Here is a 20,807-nt window from a genome sequence, read left to right as displayed (position 1 = left end):
TCTGTGACAAAATTTGTGACAGAATATTTTTTGTGATGAAGTATTGTAACACAAATTTTATGGTAAGATAACTAAAATTGCTAAAAGAAAAGATCGATCAAAAATATTGTGATGGATAGTGCCACCACAAATCTATCAAAGTTTGTGACAGAATCAAGCATAGTGGATGCAAAATTAAATAATGGATAATCCACCATAATTTTTGTCACAAAAATTTGTGAGAATGCATTTCCGTCAAGAAATGATTTACGACCAAGGATTATGAGACGACTGTGATTCTGTCACAATTTCATCGCAAAAACCTTGGATTGTAACGGGATTGTCAGTCACAATTTTGACTTTTTTTATAGTGGATACGGGCGGTCTCTAAATAACTTCTTGTATCTTTTCCAAGTTTGGCGAAGAGCTTCATCATCCCATTGTTGAAACCCAAGAATTTGGCTTTTTGGTGACTTTATCTTCTTTGTCGGGAAGAAGTTGATTCAAAATTTTCGGGCTAAATCATCTCAAGTGTGGATCAAATTAGCAGGCTTCTTTTGCAATAATTCTTTTACTTTTCCAGTAGAGAAAAGAGAAACATTGTCAGTCTGACATAATCTTTGAAAATATTCAGATAATTATAAGTATCTGTAATTTTCAAAAAGTTGTGGATATGTATCTGTGGGTCTTCATGAGAGAGACCCACAAATTGCCTTATGGACTGAATTAACTGCACCATGCACTGTTTAAGCTCAAAGTGACTAGTGATATTAGGCTTCAAGATAGTCTGAGTCATATTAGCAAGATTAGGCCTTGCACTCTCTATCACTGGTCGCTCGTCGTTTTCTGCCATTTTTATTGTCTGTGGTTGGACTACGATGCCCAACTCTACAATTTTAGCTCTAGCTTCGGCCTCCCCCTTAACCTGGGAAGAGAACATTCTATTTCCGGATCAAAATGGAGGATGTAGTTAAAACTCCAGCTCCTCCGCATTCACGAGGGAACACCTGTAGATGCAGAGGCAACAAGAGAAAATTAAAGCTTGAACAAATAACTAATAACAACTTATTTCACTAATATAGCTACATTCTAAGTCCCGGACAATGGTGCCAAAAATTATTGGGGCCAAACACATGCAAGTATACGCGATCGACAAGTAATAAAGTGATAAGAAAGTATTGTTCTCACGAGGACAAATGATTAACTATTAATTAAACTAAACTATTTATAAATTATTCATTAGGGAAGATGAGTATTGTGATTTTACTTAACTAAGGCTGCTACAAAAATTAACAATTAAGCGAGGAGACAAAGATGCAAGTCGAGCACACGAATAACTTAGGAGAAAATTCAATGAGATAAGGATATTCCAAGGTTATGGAACTAATGTCTACCTTGTTTAGTTTTTCGGTTGAGTTAACTACTTGATCTATCTGATTTGTTGATTAATAGAGTTTATTTTACTCGCAAGATTCCTTCGACGCCTTGCTCGCCTATTCAATCCATCCTAATATTATATGTCTATAGAATCAGGATTAACTAGAATGCATATATAATTCTTACAGTAATAACCAAGTAAGGCAATTAGCATATGTCTATCCTAATCGCGAATCTATTCTCTAATGCCCATATTCAAGATATTATTCTATCCAATCTTATATGTAATTTATAGTTTTCACTTTCGAGTTCAACTACAAATTCATATATAATATTCTACTATTAGTTACGCAGTAAAATAATTAAGAATAATATTGACTAAACAAATCAATTTAATATACTCAAGCAATATAAATAACCGTCAAATATCAATAATCAACAACTACCCATAACCCAGAACAAAAAAGTTTTTAGTCACTCATAATCATATGAATAATCCATGTATTATTAAATCGTAAAACTAAAAATAATAGATTAAGGATGGAAGATATTCTGATCCGCGCTACGAGCGTGTTCCGTCTTGCCTTCAAAAACGTCCAGCCCCCTCTTAAATAAGTTTTGTTGGGGGGGGAGGGGTGAGGGAGGGGGTATTCATAGGTTAGGGGTGCCCTCTGAGGCGCCGTATTTCCTTCGCAAGGCGTCATCTGGCGCGGCATGTGTGGCGCCTTGGGTAAAGTGGGGTGCCGTATGTACAGTGCTTTGCACCGATTATCTTTTTGTGGTTTTACTTTCATGTCTTCAACGTCATTTTATTCAATTTTCCTTCCACTCCACGTTCAAATGTTTGTACACATAAAACTAACTTTATTAAGCTCAAACGACATACAAATTATCATTAAAGCCTCAAATGTAAGGTAAGTAAAAATATAGAATTATAACCAAACATTAATAGTACACATTTTGTGATATTTGATGTAAGATATTTATGCTATGCACGAATATAAAGACTAATTATCGTAATTCGTTATTGTTTTGGTCAAAATCTGACCATCACGACCAAGTCAACCGACACCCCGTCTCAGTAACTGGGCAGTGAAGGTCAACAGAACCCGCTCCATTTCTCCTCTATGACATCCGACGAATCGTAAGAGTGACGCCTAAAAGCATGACCAAGACACATCAGTGGCAAGAAGATGTCGAGTCAAGTAAAGGGCCAGAATACTCTGACTATATATAGCTAGGGAAAGCTCTCAACCGGGGGGCTTCTCCGATTCCTAAAAAGGAAGATAAAAAGCTCCCTTCTTGTATTCTAGAAAAAGGGTAAATATCCTCGAAGAAAAGATGTAAATCTACTTCTTCATCGATTGATGAGAAAGACAATGTTGAATCTTGATAAGATCAATCATATCTCTTTTATCACACATGCAATCATTTTTGTTAGCTTTTCGATCTGGAATTAATTATGTTTAGCTAAGATTTACCCCTACATCTTTGATTGATTTGTTCAAAAAGGTTTTAATATCTTTTGAGTCGAACAATTTGGTGCCGTCTGTGGGGAATTCTTGGTGGAAATTATTAGTTTCTCTTAGATCAAAGCCAAGAAACACAATCACCTACCAAAAGAAGCACGAAGGGAGAATCCAACCCACGCGAGACATGGGAGCAGCACAGTAAAGAAAGGAGAGCCGAGTAGGATTACCAAGCCTAGAAATCTCCCCCTCATCAACTACAGATATACTAAATAAGGCAAACGGGGTTACCAGCCTGTTCTCCCCTACCGGACCCCTGGGCGGGAGCGAAGAAAAGCTCATACTCACCCCCTCCCCACTCTTTGTCCAAGCAAGCACATAAGACCCACGTGGGTGAACATACAAAGGAACATCTCGATTGAGGGACAAAAATTGCTCCAACACAGCTGGAATACCTCCTGCCGGTAACGTCTATGAGCTGGACGGCAGGAGTCAGACAAGAAAACTATAATGCGTGTACAGCACGAACTTAAGCGAAACATCAACACCTCGTATTCACCAGTGTTGCACCATCTGGTGCAAGCAATACGAAACAAATTGGGCCTCTCACGGAAGATATCTAACTCCCTAGAAACTGGGACTGACTACGGGTTGTTATTTCGATCAGTTTGAAATAACAACCCTTAAGGCCAAGGGCCTTCGCCAACAAAGAGAAGGGTTCGTCCTCGATCGAACGACGATGGGCTGTTATTTCGATAAGTTTGAAATAACACCCTTTAAGGCCAAGGGACTTTGCAAACAAAGAGAAGGGTTCGACCTCGATCGAATGATGATGGGTTGTTATTTCGATAAGTTTGAAATAACACCCTTTAAGGCCAAGGGCCTTCACCAACAAAGATAAGGGTTCGACCTTAATCGAACGATAATGGGCTATTATTTATATAAGTTCGAAATAACACCCTTTAAGGCCAAGGGCCTTCGCCAAAAAAGAGAAGGGTTTGACCTCGATAGAACAACGATGGGTTGTTATTTCGATAAGTTCAATATAACACCCTTTAAGGCCAAGGGCCTTCGCCAACAAAGAGAAGGGTTCGACCTCGATCGAACGACGACGAGCTGATATTTCGATAAGTTCGAAATAACACCCTTTAAGGCCAAAGGCCTTCGCTAAAAGAAAAGAGTTCGACCTCGATCGAACGACTACGGGATGTTATTTCGATTAGTTCGAAATAACGCCCATTAAGGCCAAGGGCATTCGCAAAAAAAGAGAAGGGTTCGACTTTGATCGAACGACAACGGGCAGTTATTTTGATAAGTTCGAGATAACACCCTTTAGGGCCAAGGGCCTTCGCCAAAAAAGGGAAGGGTTCGACCTCGATCGAACGACGATAGGATGTTATTTCGATAAGTTCGAAATAACACCCTTAAAGGCCAAGGACCTTTGCCAAAAAAGAGAAGGGTTTGACCTCGATCGAACGACTATGGGCTATTATTTCGATCAGTTCGAAATAACACCCTTTAAGTCCAAGGGCCTTCGCCAACAAAAAGAAGGGTTCGACCTTGATCGAATGACTACGGGTTATTATTTCGATCAGTTCGAAATAACACCCTTTAAGGCCAAGGGCCTTCGCCAAAAAAGAGAAGGGTTCGACCTAGATCAAACGACGATGGGCTGTTATTTTGATAAGTTTGAGATAACACCCTTTAAGGATAAGGGCCTTCGCCAACAAATAGAAGGGTTCGACCTCGATCGAATGACGACGGGCTGTTATTTCGATAAGTTCGAAATAAAACCCTTTAAGGCCAAGGGCCTTCGCCAAAAAAGAGAAGGGTTCGACCTCGATCGAACGATGACGGGCTATTATTTCGATAAATTCGAAATAACACCCTTTAAGGCCAAGGGCCTTCGCCAACAAAGAGAAGGGTTCGACCTTGATCGAACGACGATGGACTGTTATTTCGATAAGTTCAAAATAACACCCTTTATGGCCAAGGGCCTTCGTCAAAAAAGAGAAGGGTCTGACCTCGATCGAACGACTACGGGCTGTTATTTCGATCAGCTCGAAATAACACCATTTAAGGCCAAGGGCCTTCGCCAAAAAAGAGAAGAGTTCGACCTCAATCGAACGACGATGGGTTGTTATTTCGATAAGTTCGAGATAACACCCTTTAGGTCTAAGGGCCTTCACCAAAAAAGAGAAGGGTTCGACCATGATCGAACGACGATGGGCTGTTATTTTGATAAGTTCAAACTAACACCCTTAATGGCCAAGGGCCTTCGCCAAAAAAGAGAAGGGTTCGACCTCGGTTGAACGACTACGGGCTGTTATTTTGATCAGTTCGAAATACCACCCTTTATGTCCAAGGGCCTTCGCCAATAAAGAGAATGGTTCAACTTCGATCGAACGACTACAGGCTGTTATTTCGATAAGTTCAAGATAACACCCTTTAAGGACAAGGGCCTTCGCCAAAAAAAGAGAAGGTTTTGACCTCGATCGAACGACGACGGGCTGTTATTTTGATAAGTTCGAAATAACACCCTTTAAGGCCAAGGGCCTTCGCCAACAAAGAGAAGGGTTCGACCTCGATCGAACGATGATAGACTGTTATTTCGATAAGTTCAAAATAACTCCCTTTAAGGCCAAGGGCCTTCGCCAAAAAAGAGAAGAGTCTGACCTCGATCGAACGACTACGGGCTATTATTTCGATCAGTTCGAAATAACACCCTTTAAGGCCAAGGGCCTTCGCCAAAAAAGAGAAGAGTTCGACCTCGATCGAACGATGATGGGCTGTTATTTCGATCAGTTCGAGATAACACCCTTTAGGTCCAAGGGTCTTCGCCAAAAAAGAGAAGGGTTCGACCTTGATTGAACGACGACGGGCTGTTATTTTGATAAGTTCGAAATAACACCCTTAATGGCCAAGGGCCTTCGCCAAAAAAGAGAAAGGTTCAACCTCGATCGAACGACTACGGGCTATTATTTCTATCCATTCGAAATAACACCCTTTAAGTCCAAGGCCTTCGCCAATAAAGAGAAGGGTTCAACCTCGATCGAATAACTACGGGCTGTTATTTCGAAAAGTTCGAGATAACACCCTTTAAGGCCAAGGGCTTTTGCCAAAAAAGAGAAGGGTTCAATCTCGATCGAATGACTATGGTTTGTTATTTCGATTAGTTCGAAATAACACCCTTTAAGGCCAAGGGTTTTCGCCAAAAAAGAGAAGAGTTCGACCTCAATCGAACGACGACGAGTTGTTATTTCGATAAGTTCGAGATAACACCTTTTAGGTCCAAGGGCCTTCGCCAACAAAGAGAAGGGTTTGACCTCGATTGAACGACGACAGGCTGTTATTTCGATAAGTTCTAAATAACACCCTTTAAGGCCAAGGGCCTTCGCCAAAAAAAAAAAAAAGAAGGGTTCGACCTCGATCGAACGATGACGAACTGTTATTTCGATAAGTTCGAAATAACACCCTTTAAGGCCTAGGGCCATCGCCAACAAAGAGAAGGTTTTGACCTCGATCGAACGACGACGGACTGTTATTTTGATAAGTTCAAAATAACACCCTTTAAGGCCAAGGGCCTTCGCCAAAAAAGAGAAGGGTCCGACCTCGATCGAACGACTATGGGCTGTTATTTTGATCAGTTCGAAATAACGCCCTTTAAGGATAAGGGCCTTCGCTAAAAAAAGAGAAGAGTTCGACCTCGATCAAATGATGACGGGCTATTATTTTGATAAGATCGAGATAACACCCTTTAGGTCCAAGGGCCTTCGCTAAAAAAGAGAAGGGTTCGACCTCGATCGAACGACTACGGGCTGTTATTTCTATTAGTTCAAAATAATGCCCATTAAGGCCAAGGGCCTTCGCCAAAAAAGAGAAGGGTTCGACCTCGATCGAACGATAACGGGCCGTCATTTTGATGAGTTCGAAACAACACCCGTTAAGGCCGAGAACCACCGAAAGGAAAGAAAAATCGAGACTCGCCATACTGGCATCTATCTTGTACCAAAGCCACAAACAGTTGAAATAAAAGTGAAGTACAATACAAATAGCGAAGAAAAGAACTCTCATTTATACGAAGTCACAGTGCGGGCTATTGCCGCTTACATATGGCCCAAGCCAACCCAAAAAAAACAACAACACGAACGAACGACAATTGACAAACAATTGAAAATAAAAACGAAGGACAATATTCTTCATTCGGCGTCATCGCCGCTGTCACCAGTACCATCTCCATCATCACCGTCTCCAAGAGGTTGTCCGTTGCCATCATTGTCACACCTCCTTTCTACCACCCCCGGAAGGGTATATAAGGGAGTTTTTTCAATTTAAGTAACAATCGAAACGGGATTAATTATTAGATTCAGAATCGCCACTTGGGATAGTTAATGGTATCCTAAGTCACCGGTTTAGAATCCCAAATCGAGGAAATTTGACTTTTATTTATGGTCTGCGAACAGAGAAATTCGGGTAAGAAATTCTGTTAACCCGGGGTAAGGTGTTAGGCATCCCAGAGTTCTGTGGTTCTAGCACGGTCGCTTTGATCATACTTGGCTTAATCAAATTGTCTAATTACTCAGTTTTAGAGCCTATGTGCATTTACCTCTTTTAATTAAGAAATTATCTTGAAACGGGTCACGCGTACATGTACCCATTTGTTTTGGCGCTTCAAAAAATCATGTCACGTGAATGTGTCCATAATTAATGACGCTTTATTATTAAGAAATTTTGGCCAAAGTTGCGCGAACACATATTTCGGGTTTGTTTTTTAGGATCGTAATTATGTCACGCGAACGTGTACACAATCACGATGATAAATTTAAAACGCGTCTAAAGCATACTACGATGTTCATGATTTATTCTTTCTAAGTTGGAGATTATTGTAAAGGGACTAGTTTTTTAAAAAAAAAAATATGTTCATGCCTAGAAGCACATAAAAACATTAGCCAACTAAAGTTACTAGAGTCCAAAATTATTTTCTAATTTAACCCAAAAGCCAACAGATTCTTTTTTCACCTTAGCCCACCCCAATAGATACTCTTTCACCCTAGTTACCAAATCATTTCAGCAATTAATAAACGTTGAATAGTTTTAACAAGTCAAACAAGCAAGCATTTGGTGCACATCGTTAGAACAATCTCTTTATTTCATTTGTATCTTTTGCAGCAAGGAGAAACTACTGTGTTGTATAGATAGCAACTTGTACTCTTTTTCACTTAGGGAATTGGTGTTTAGTAATGAAATTTCATATTTTATCAACAAAGGACACTTGAGATTATGTTAGTCTAATATAGCCATAACACAGACAAACACACATACACATAGAGAAATATAAGAATTATAGAAGCTAGAACTAAATCTTTATACCTTTACCCCGCATCCGATTCAAATGATCCAAAATAAAACCTATGAGTTTAATTACTTAGCTAATAGATAATGCCTCACTTACCTTCCTTAATTTATTTTCTCAAACCAAAGACAGATTCATGTACTAACTGATAAAACAAAACATATAAAAAAGGGCACCAAGAGCATGGACGACAAGCACTGAGTCATATTCCCAAAACAACATAAATATAAACATAGAACAAAGTGAACAGGGAAGTGAAGAATTAGACCTCAATGGCGAAAAATTTCTTCCAGATTAGAGAAACTTCGGGTTACAGTTTTGTCCAAATGAAGAGCAACAGCATTCAAACTCGATTGAATTCCATGGTTTTTTTTTCAAATTAGAAATCAGAAGAAGAAGCTAGAGATCGACATGATAATCAGATTTTTAAATTACTTATCAGTTATTCCCATCTCTTTATTTGCATTCAATCTAATAATTGAATAACAAACCTTGAATTATCAAAAATATATAAGTTGATCTAATTTTCTCGAATACTGATACAACAGTGCTAAATTTTGAGAATTGAGTAAATGGGTGGATTTGATTTTGGAAAAAGGAACGAGCATGGGCGATGGATATGGGTAGCGGGGTGTGGTAGAGCGCTATTAGGAATTGATAAGGGATTGAGACGGCAGAGTCAGGGAGGGGTCTCGTTCTTCCGCTGCTTTCTTTTTAGTGTAGGAAATTTTTTTTAGCTATCTCTGTAGATGCAGAAGGGAAACGGCGGATTGTCTCTCTTAGGCCCTAGGTCTCATTTGTTTTATATGGGTTTTTAGGTTAGGGGGTATGAGCCTAGGAATTATGGGCTTGGAAATTATGGACTAGTTCCGAAAATTAGGCTTAAAAATAGGTTGTTTGAACCCAAATTTTATTCTTTCCCCGTGAACAAGACTAAAAATACGATCTCATTTATTAATTAATCCTACTTAAGTAAAATAACTATTAAAATAAGACTGACCATTAAAACAAAACTATTTTTTGTATTTTTTAAGATTAAAAATGACTACAAAATATTATTGAAACTATTTTTTGTAATTTTTATTTTCTTGTAATAAAATAAAGTAAAAGAGTCAAAATTAGTTGAAATAGCGATATTAGACCTAAATTAAATATTTACATACTAAAATATAAAAAATCTTGGGGAGGGTCAAAAATCACATGTCTACAGCTGCCCTCTTTGACTGAAAACGCGAAGAGTTTTCAGATATAGAACGACTAAACAAGTTTTTTGACTCGATCCTTATTTAAGGAGACCAAAAACTAAGAGGAAGGAGAATGTGACCGAGCTCTGGTATCTGAGCTGCCTACATATCCTTGGCTATAAAGTAATTAGGTCACGTGTAGTTCAGAAGTGAGTGAGATGATGGAGTATACCGAGGTGGAGAGCCGGTAGAGGTGCCGTTCCGTCGAGGTTCCGGTCTGCGGTCCTGTTATTACATAAAAATCAAAAAATGAAAAAGACTAGATAAGCCTGTCAACTATGAGTTACAAGATTCCTATCTATAAGTCTTCCGAAGCTTGATCTTGAGTCTTGAATGGCTCTTCATGCAGACTCTAGATTTGAACCTTGGCGCTTGCTAGTTGTAGGTGCTAGTTCATTCTTCTTCAGCTTTTCGGATCAAAACCGGACACACCATGCTTGTGACTTCAGTCATGTCTTGAACAGTTCACATCTTTCTCTGCTTCTGTATTTTGGATTAACTTCTTTTTTTTCTTTTTCCCCTCTTTTTTATTCTGGATTGAGAGTACTTTTGTTGGTCATCTCGGACTATTGACCCGCATTCTTGCCGCGAGCTTCTTCTGTTGCTGACTTGAATTGCATTCTGAAGTGAATTCCCTTATTCTCCAGGTGGCGCCTGATTGCCAACATTTGAACTGTATTCCCTTGTTCTCCAGGCGGGCGCCTGATTACTAAAACTTGAATTGTATTCCCTTTGTTACCTTAAACTGTTTTCCCTTGAAACCTGTGTTGTCTTCCTTTGAAACTCGTACTGCTTTTCTTGTTCTCTAGGTGGGTGCCTGATTGCCAAAACTTGAACTGTATTCCCTTGCTCTCCAGGTGGGCGCCTGATTACCGAAACTTCAACTATATTCCTTTGCTCTCCAGGTGGGCGCCTGATTGCCAAAATTTTAACTGTATTCCCTTGCTCTCCAAGTGGGCGCCTGATTGCCAAAACTTAAACTGTATTCCCTTGCTCTCCAGGTGGGCACCTGATTGCCAAAACTTGAATTGTATTCCCTTGCTCTCCAGGTGGGCACCTGATTACTAAAACTTTAACTGTATTCCCTTGCTATACAGGTAGGCGCCTGATTGCCAAAACTTTAACTGTATTCTCTTGCTCTCCAGGTGGGCGCCTGATTGCCAAAATATTAACGGTATTCCCTTGCTCTCCAGGTGGGCGCCTGATTGTCAAAACTTTAATTGTATTCCCTTACTCTCCAGATGGGCGCCTGATTGCCAAAACTTTAACTGTATTCCCTTGCTCTCCAGGTGGGCGCCTGATTGCCAAAACATTGACTTTATTCCCTTGCTCTCCAGGTAGGCGCCTGATTGCCAAAACTTTAATTGTATTCCCTTGAACTCCAAGTGGGCTCCTAATTGCCAAAACTTGAATTGTACTGCCTTGTCCTCTAGGTGGGCGCCTGATTGCCAAAAGTTAACTGTATTCCCTTGCTCTCCAGGTGGGCGCCTGATTGCCAAAACTTAAACTATATTCCCTTGTCCTCTAGGTGGGCACCTGATTGCCAAAACTTTGACTGTAATCATTTGCTCTCCAGGTGGGTGCCTGATTGCCAAAACTTTAACTGTATTCCCTTTCTCTCCAGGTGGACGCCTGATTGCCAAAACTTTAACTGCTTTTCCTGGAAACTTGACCTGTTTTCTCATTGTTCTCCAGGTGGGTGCCTAATTTCTTACACTTGCACTACTTTTCTTTGAAATTTGACTTGCTTTCCCTTGTTCTCCAGGTGGACGCCTGATTGCTGAACTTGAACTGCCTTCCTTTGAACATTGCTCCTTTCCCTTTGTTCTCCAGGTGGGTGCCTGATTACCAGCATTTGAATTGTATTCCTTTCCTCTGAAACTTGAATTGTTTTCCCTTGTTTGCTAGGTGGGCGTCTGATTGCAGACGCTCAAACCATCTTTTCTTGCTATTTGGAACTGTTTTTCCTCGAAACTTGCACCATTTTCCCTTGCTCTCCAGGTGGGCGTCTGATTGCTGAAACTCGAACCGCTTTCCTTTGAAACTGCTTTCTCTAGAAACTTGAACTGTCTTCCCTTGTTCTCCAGGTGGGTGCGTGATTACAACAAAACAGACAAAACAAAAGAAATTTTTAGCCCTAGTTTGATTTTGGGAACATCTGTGAGCGTTAACCGACTCTTGTTATCCAAATAAGTTCTAAGCTAAATTCCCTTATCCTGAAAAATTTCAACTCAAGTCTAATCTCAAAAGTGAAAAACATAAATGCTAAATTATACTTCCCAAAAGTAAAACTCTCGTCAGACCTTGTCACTTGTGAAAGTCTCAAAACTTACTAAATTTCGTTATCCAGGAGGGTACTGAAAACTTACTGCCGAGCCTGTCTGCACCTGCTTTCCTCGCGGAGGGTTTCTCCGGAACCAATGAAACTTCCTGCCCATGTTTCAATCAAAGAAAACTTGTGAGTTTGAACATGGTGGTTGGTTTGTTTTTTTGACTTTGAGGGCGATTGCTCCTTCACTTTCCATGACAACTGCGATTTCAGCTCGAAAGACCTTGCCTGTTTATTGACTGACCACTTTCTCTGTCACCCTTATCACGGAAAATACCTCTGATCCGTTCAAACCCAATACCATTCATCTATTGCATTGTGCTCATACACTGATATATACTGAACTTTGTGTTGCACATGAATCCCAAAGCACGTCAATTGTCACCCACTCAGTGCGCATATTGTTCCTTCCTGAATTAAACTACTGGCCTTGGCCTTGAGGTCTATTACTCCTTCACTTGCCATGATAACTTTGATTTCCACTTGGAAGACCTTGCTTGTTATTGGTTAACCAATTTTTCTGTCAACCTTATCACAGAAAATACCTTTGATCCGTTTACCCAACACCCTCTATCTGTTGCATTGCTCATGAATTGACATATACTGACCTTTGTGTTTTACATGAATCCCAAAGCACGTCGATTGCCACCCACTCAGTGCGCATACTATTATTTCTTGACTTAAACCACGTTTATGTGCTAGTTAGATCCCGTTTTATGCAATTGGACCACTAGTGGCAAATTTTGAAGTCATTTCTCACTTGTTCTGACCCAAAAGACTCAGGAAGAGGAAGTAAACAAGACAAAAGGAACAGAGTAAAGGACAATGGAAAGAGATGATTCCTAACAAGAAAACTACAAAGTAGAAACTTATCAGATGAGGATACCAAACTCTAACGACCATGACATGCACATTTGGCCTAATCTATCAAGCAAGTCTAATGTTTAACTCTTGTTATACCCCTAAACCATGAAACTGGGCTTCAACGCTCCGATTATCTAATCTGATTCACGATCCTTGTTCGAATTGTAGTGCCCTAAGGGTTTAGACCATCAAGCCTCTCTCATTTTATTCTTTTTTCTCAACTCACCATCGTCGTATGGTGCCTGTGAAGGTTTTCACCAATAAGACTCTCTCATTTTGTTCTTTTCTTCTTATTTCCTCTTATTCTGCAGATGACAAGGTATTACCTATGGTACAAACATCATATACTCTTGGCATGTCTAAACTCCACTCTCAAAGATTATTTGGGAGGTCTTTTTTGGACTGTAATGTGGCTTTTGGACAGGGTTAGAAAGAACGGATAAAGGCTCAAAATAACTAAGACAACGGGATTACTTCATTTACAACTTTTGGAATCCATTTCAAAACTTTGCCCCAATTTCTAAAACAAGAGAATTTGATTCTAAGAAAAATCACCCCACTCTTAACTTCATGGGATTATGAAATATTTTATTTGGTGCGACCGAACCGTAAGGCTGCCTACATATCTTGTGGTGACAAGAATCAGGTCAAACGTAGTTCACAAGACTACTTTTTGTTACTATTTTCCTTTTTCTTTTTTCTTTCTCTTTTCTTTTCTTTTTCCTTTTTTTTCTTTTTTTTCTTTTTCTCTTTTTTTATTTATCTCTATTTTTCTCTCTTTTTTTTGAATTTTCCTTTTGGAATGAACTTTCTAAAATAAACCTATGGGGACATGAATTTTTTTTTTTCTCTTTTTTCTAACTTGATTCCAAAAGAGGGGAAGTCAAAAAAAATAAGTACAGGCTCAAAAGAGTATTCGAATGGTATAAGTGTTTAGGTAGCTAATAGAGGGCCTCGCAATCCCTGTAAATGCAATGTACAACACATGCAACTTGAAATGAAAAAGGAACAGCACACACAACATTTCTTTTACAACTTCGGCATTGATATCACTAATATGCTTTCCATTTTTTTAGTGCCTTGTCAAGTACAGAACTCTCATTGGGTGATTTCTTCTTCACGATGGATACCCTCTGTCTGTTTGGAGCAAACTCCCTTGACTCTATCTTGTTACTTGAGGTACACTTGAACTCAAAACTTCTCGCTTCAAATAGTCTGGGATGCACTCTCCTTTAACGAATTCTTGTGATCCTGTTAACTTTCAAAATTATCTGCCCCATTTTAACACAGTTCGGGCTTCAAATGATCTCAAAATGTCCAAATCTATACTTATTGCCCTCAAGTGTCCCTATCATCTTAAAAATTATTTCATTGTTTCATGATTAAACTAACTTTTAAGACCAGGCCTAGAATTATGCGGGCATGTCATGTCACTAGAGCTAGCATGAAAAAAACTATAAAAGGAAAAGAGACTAAACAAAAATGACTAGAAATAATTGAAAACAAAAAATTGTATTAGACAGACGGTGAAAGGGTTTGAACAACAAGACAAGCAAAATAACTGGGATACAACCCTGGAACAAACCTAGATAACACTAAATGAGTTACTACGACTAAAGGAACTAGGCAAAATAAAAGGATAAAAGGGTTTGAGTCACAAGATATATCCGGATTACAACCTTGAAATAACCCGGACAACAGAAATGACAACAAAATGAACCACCAAGACTCCTTCCTAGGTAGCCAAGAAAGGAGCGTCTTTCCAATTACCAAGCCTGGCATCTTAGCCACTGAGTTTCACATCAATATTACTAAGACCACTACCAATTTTAATATCATTAACTTCACCAAGTGGCTCATTGGCTCCTTTGACCAAACCTTCGTCATTGCAAACCATCCCAACAATCTGTGCGCTGTCATGTACCTATAGAGGATTATGTGTGACACTTGGGGTATTACTGCCTTGGACCACAATTATTCCTTCTTGAATCATTCTTTCTATTTCCCTTTTCAAAGCACGACAATCTTCAATATTATGTCCTTGGGCATTGGAATGGTATTCACACCTTTTAGCAGGGTCAAAGCTTCTCGCACGTGGGTCTATATAATTTAGAGGAATAGGTGCAATCATGCTGTAATGCTTTATTCTCTCAAACAAACTTGCATAGGACCCTCCTATTGGTGTAAAATTATCTTCCAACCTTTGTTCCCTTCTACACCCTTGGCTTGAATATGGGTTATAGGGCACTTGAAAATTTTGTGGAGGCTGGTGAAGCTTCTGCAATGCTCATACTCGCCTTTTGGAGTGACCCAGTGGTTGGACAGATGGTCGGACGTTGTTCGGAGGATAATACTGTGGCAGATTATATGGAGTTTGGGGATGTTCATGGGGTCGGTATTAAGGCTGAAAACATTTAGCAGGAATGCCCACTGGATCCTGTCATTTACTGGGCTCAGCAACATTTTTCTATCAATGGGTGGACTGCCCCGAGCAACTTGTTCGTTCCATCTGAACCAAAATTCCCTAAAACTTTCCTTGGGTTTCTTTTCCATCTAGGATAGGGAGGAGCGGTCTGGGACAATGTCTATATTGTACTGAAAGTGTCACCCAAAATCTTGAGCCATGTCATCCCATGTATGCCACTTACCGACATCTTGACGAGTACGCCATTCCAAAGTTGCCCCAGTCAGGCTCTCATTGAAATATGTCATCAGCAACTCATCTTTCCCGCCAACACTTCTTATTCTACTGCAATAACCCTTTAGATGGGCTACTAGATCTCCACGCCCATCATACAAATGAAACTTTTGCATCTTAAACCCTTTAAGCTTTCTGGATATCTCATCTTGCTCTACTATCTTAGCAGGCTCTGCAGTCTCACCGGGAGACTCAAAATGAGAAGCGTGAGAGTATGGATCCGAGTCTTTAAAAGTTGGTTCTGGAGCATAGTGTTGGGCATCGGGAACTTTGAACACAGTCTCGTTAGAGTATCGAGGAAAAATAGCTGGAGGAGGAGCTACAAGAGCATGAGTGGCCAAAGGAGCGGGATATGTGGTGTTTTTGGCGAGTAGAGTGTGAGAAGGTTGTGGGGTGATATCAGCAGCAGTGGGAAGCTGGATTTGTGATAGTGGTGGGATAGTTGTAGGGTTTTCAGTGTAGTTAGCAGGGAATAAATTTGGATGATGCCCCCTGACCCAAGACTGATACATTTCTACCATCTATTGTTTCAACATTTGGACCTCCCCTTTCAATTCAGACTCCGAGTCCACAAACTCCCTCGATGGGTCAACAACTCTTGTATCCAACTTTTTTACAGTCATGACTACCTTGTTCTTTAACCTTGTGTTGTATGGATGAGTTATCTTAAGAACCACAAATCAACCACCCTTCTGCTCAATATAGATAAACAAAGGATCAAAATGAGGTCATCATGTTAGCGTTAGGACATTTAATAGCTGCAAATATCACATTGTGTGCAATGCACCTAGCAACAATTAACGGTTCATGAATGAATTCGAGGGTCACAAGGTCACTTGGCATCATCCCAATTTTGTTCATTTTAATCTTCTCTTTTCTTTCTTTTCCAGCACTTCTTGGCTTGCTCATTTTCCTTCCTTTTTTTCTAATTATCACTCTTTTCTTTCCTCTCATTTCTCACATCCCATAATTTCACCTCTTTTTTTCTTCTTTTTTCCTTTTTCTTTTAATAAAAAAAATAATTCAATCAAACCCTATGTAGGTTGCCTACGTATCATGACGCCGCATGAATCAGATCTTTGCGAAGTTCGGGAAAACTAATGGATAAATTAAACTAAAAAAAACAAAAATCCTTTTTTTTCATTTACAACTCTTTTTCGATTTTCAAATATAAAACAGGAAATACGATCATGGAAAACTTGACAAACTCTACTATACTACGACAAACTCTGACACCAACTAACAGAATCAATACTACTGAACATGACTATAAAGTGCAAGACAACATAAAAATAGACTCAAAAGATAAAAAAAAATCTCCTTTAGCTAGCTCCTGAACGTAGTGATCCTGACTGAATGGTCCCGGGGTGTCTTTCATGCTCAAACTCCGGTAAGTAGATCCACACCTATTTGAGAAAACTTAAACCAACACTATGTGAGACAATATCACTCCCTACTGGTCACATGCAAGATATGATTGAGGCTATTTTTGCAAAACGTCTTATGTGGCCAAAAGGCGGCTAGAAGTGCAAACTCGACAAAAGTGACCTCTAAGACATGGAAAAATTACTTTGCAAAAATGACCCAGTTTATAGAAATAGTTTATGTGGACAAAAATGGCTAAGCATGCAAATTCAACACAATGAACCTTAAACAGAGAGAATATCTTGTTGTGGACCTAGGACTCTAAGACTTGTTAATTTAACCACTTTTGCGAAAATAGCCCTATTTTGCAAAATGGCCGATGTGGCCAAAAGCGGCTAGACATGCAAATTCGACTAGGATGGGCCTCAAAGTAAAGAGACACCTAATTGTGGATTCAAGACACTCCAGACACAATTAAACAAACCACTTTGCAAAAATAGCCCTATTTTGTAAAATGACCGATGTGGCCAAAAAGAGGCTAGATATGCAAGATTTGGCTACAACCCCACGAAACCAAGAACCTAAGACTCACTAAGAAGACCAGACCCTATGTGGGTTGCCTACGTATCCTGCCCCAAGAGACGAGAATCAGGTTCGCGTAGTTCGGGTAGATTGGATACGGGCGAGAATTTAAAAAAATAACTAATTTAGAAAAAATATGTTTTTTGTCTTCTTTTTTTTTCGAAAAATGATGAAACATGTAAGCTCTTATTGGATTTTCATTTCCTTTTTTTATTTTCGGAAAATGATGAAAAAGTGCAAAATCTTTTTTTTTTTTTAATTTTTCATGTTTTCTTTTGTCTTTTTCTTAACAAAAATGTGAAAGAAAACATAACTGGGCCTTACTGGCCTTACTTGCTTTATTTTTCACACTTCACCCTCTCTTTTTTTCTTTTTTTTTCTTTTACATTTGCCCTCAACTATCATTGGTCCGCCAAATGACCATTTTATCCTTGAAGAAATGCAACATGTAGCACATAGGATGCATCAAGATGGTCTGTTATTTTGGGTACACCTGTCCTAGACGAACCCAACCCCTATGTTGAGTCCCCAAAGTCAAATGCACGTGATGCAAACAAACGTTCCTACTAGGGATCCGGCATGAGGCTGTGTTTTTCTAGGTTTAAATCCTGGGGTTGTGTTCTAGACCTGGCTTTCCCGAGCGGACAACTCGAGCCGAAGAGGGAGCAACGTACCGGGAGCACTGAAGTCTACCCGGCCTTGTTGCTGGCCCAGCCCCGTTCTTATTTGGAATAACTTCTACAGAAAAAGCGGGTCATGTGAATATGTGCACCATTTTCAGAAGACTCAGAGGGGTGGCATAAGAAGACAGTTATATACAATTCAAATAATATCAAAGCGGTAAATAAGCAGCAGTTAGCACATTAGGTCCACAAATACAGTAATATCAACAATAAATAAAGCCAAGTAAAAATCATATTAAAAAGCTCGAATTCTTGAACCTTGAACCAAAAGTTCTGGGTTCTTGTCCCCAGCAGAGTCGTCAGAGCTGTTACACCTCCTTTCTACCACCCCCGGAAGGGTATATAAGGGAGTTTTTTCAATTTAAGTGACAATCAAAACGGGATTAATTATTAGATTCAGAGTCGCCACTTGGGATAGTTAATGGTGTCCCAAGTCACCGGTTTAGAATCCTGAATTGAGGAAGTTTGACTCTTATTTACGGTCTGGGAACACTGAAATCCAGGTAAGGAATTCTGTTAACCTAGGAGAAGGTGTTAGGCATTCTCGAGTTCCGTGGTTCTAGCACGGTCGCTTTGATCATACTTGGCTTAATTAAATTGTCTAATGACTCGTTTTTAGAACCTATATGCATTTACCTCTTTAAATTAAGAAATTATCTTGAAATGGGTCACGCGTACGTGTACCCATTTGTTTTGGCGCATCAAAAATTCATGTCACGCGAACATGTCCACAATTAATGACGCTTTATTATTAACAATTTTTGGCCAAAGTTGCACAAATGCATACTTCGGGTATGTTTTTTAGGATCGTAATTATATCACGCGAACGTGTACACAATCACGATGGTAAATTTAAAACGCGTCTAAAGCATACTACGATGTTCATGATTTATTCTTTCTAAGTTGGAGATTATTGTAAAGTGACTAGTTTTTTTAAAAAAAAAATATGTTCATGCCTAGAAGCACATTAAAACGTTAGCCAACTAAAGTTACTAGAGTCCAAAATTATTTTCTAATTTAACCCAAAAGCCAACAAATTTTATTTTCACCCTAGCCCACCCCAACAGATTCTCCTTCACCCTAGTTACCAAATCATTTCAGCAATTAATAAACGTTGACTAGTTTTAACAAGTTAAACAAGCAAGCACTTGGTGCACATCGTTAGGACAATCTCTTTATTTCATTTGTATCTTTCGCTGCAAGGAGAAACTAATGTGTTGTATAGATAGCAGCTTGTATTCTTTTTCACTTAGTGAGTTGGTGTTTAGTAATGAAATTTCATATTTTATCAACAAAGGACACTTGAGACTATGTTAGTCTAATCTAGCCATAACACAGACAAACACGCATACACATAGAAAAATACAAGAATTACAGAAGCTAGAACTAAATCTTTATACCTTTACCCCGCATCTGATTCAAATGATCCAAAATAAAACCAATGAGTTTAATCACTTAGCTAATAGATAATGCCTCACCTACCTTCCTTAATTGATTTGCTCAAACCAAATACAGATCCATGTACTAACTGATAAAACAAAACATATAAAAAAGGGCACCAAGAGCATGGACGACAAGCACTGAGTAATATTCCCAAAACAACATAAAGATGAACATATAACAAAGTGAACGGGAAAGTGAAGAATCGGACCTCAATGGCAAAAATTTCTTCCAGATTAGAGAAACTTCGGGCTTACAGTTTTGTCCAAATGAAGAGCAACAGCATTCAACAACAACAATCGAGTATCAACCTGAAAAATCAGTAGAAACGCGAATCAAACACGGAACATTGACTTAAACCAGCTCCATCTCAATAGGGAAATTCAGACCCAAATATGGACTTAAAAATTGGAACCGTTGACAGAAGTCGGCTCACTCAAACTCGATTGAATTCCATGGTTTTTTTTTCAAATCAGAAATCAGAAGAAGAAGCTAGAGATCGACATGACAATCAGATTTTTAAATTACTTATCAGCTATTCCCATCTCTTTATTTGAATTCAATCTAATAACTGAATAACAAACCTTGAATTATCAAACATATATAAGTTAGTCTAATTTGCTCGAATACTGATACAACAGTGATAAATTTTGAAAATTGAGTAAATGGGTGGATTTGATTTTAAAAAAAAGAACGAGCATGGGCAATGGATATGGGTAGCAGAGTATGGTAGAGTGTTGTTAGGAATTGATAAGGGATTGAGACGGCATAGTCAGGGAGGGGTCTCGTTCTTCCGCTGTTTTCTTTTTAGTGTAGGAAAATTTTCTTATCTATCTCTGTAGATGCAGAAGGGAAACGGCAGATTGTCTCTCTTAGGTCCTAGGGTTTCGTTTGTTTTATAGGGTTTTTTAGGTTAGGGGTATGGGCCTAGGAATTATGGGATAGGTCCGAAATTTTGGCTTAAAAATGGGTTGTTTGAACCCAAATTTTATTTTTTCCCCGCGAACGAGACTAAAAATACGATCTTATTTATTAATTAATCCTACTTAAGTAAAATAACTATTAAAATAAGACTGACCATTAAAACAATTTTTGGTATTTTTCAAGACTAAAAATGACTACAAAGCATTAATAAAACTATTTTTTTGTAATTTTCATTTTCTTGTAATAACATAAAGTAAAAGAGTCAAAATTAGTTGAAATAACGATATTAGGCCTAAATTAAATATTTACATGCTAAAATATAAAAAATCTTGGGGAGGGTCAAAAATCACATGTCTACAATCATCTGCATCCCCATTAGCTTCGTGTTTCGCCGCGTCATACCCACAATTGATGCGAGCCTCCTGTCATTTCGCTCTCACTTCTTCATATGCAGCTTCGGCCACGGTGCCCGCCTCTCACAAATTCTTATATATATCCCA

The 20,807-nt window shown here is 39.0% G+C and overlaps 1 long non-coding RNA gene across 1 annotated transcript; it reads right to left on the bottom strand.

Annotated features, from left to right (window-relative positions):
* Positions 1-511: 511 nt before the first annotated feature.
* Positions 512-20,253, bottom strand: LOC104245875 (uncharacterized). Its single transcript, XR_011407584.1, has 3 exons — positions 19,968-20,253; positions 19,595-19,694; positions 512-986 (listed from the first exon to the last, which is right to left on the bottom strand). It is a non-coding gene; the product is annotated as an uncharacterized lncRNA (long non-coding RNA).
* Positions 20,254-20,807: the final 554 nt, after the last annotated feature.

Source organism: Nicotiana sylvestris, chromosome 5 (assembly GCF_000393655.2).
Source record: "Nicotiana sylvestris chromosome 5, ASM39365v2, whole genome shotgun sequence".
Classification (NCBI taxonomy): domain Eukaryota; kingdom Viridiplantae; phylum Streptophyta; class Magnoliopsida; order Solanales; family Solanaceae; genus Nicotiana; species Nicotiana sylvestris.
This window is presented reverse-complemented; position numbering and strand designations above follow the sequence as displayed.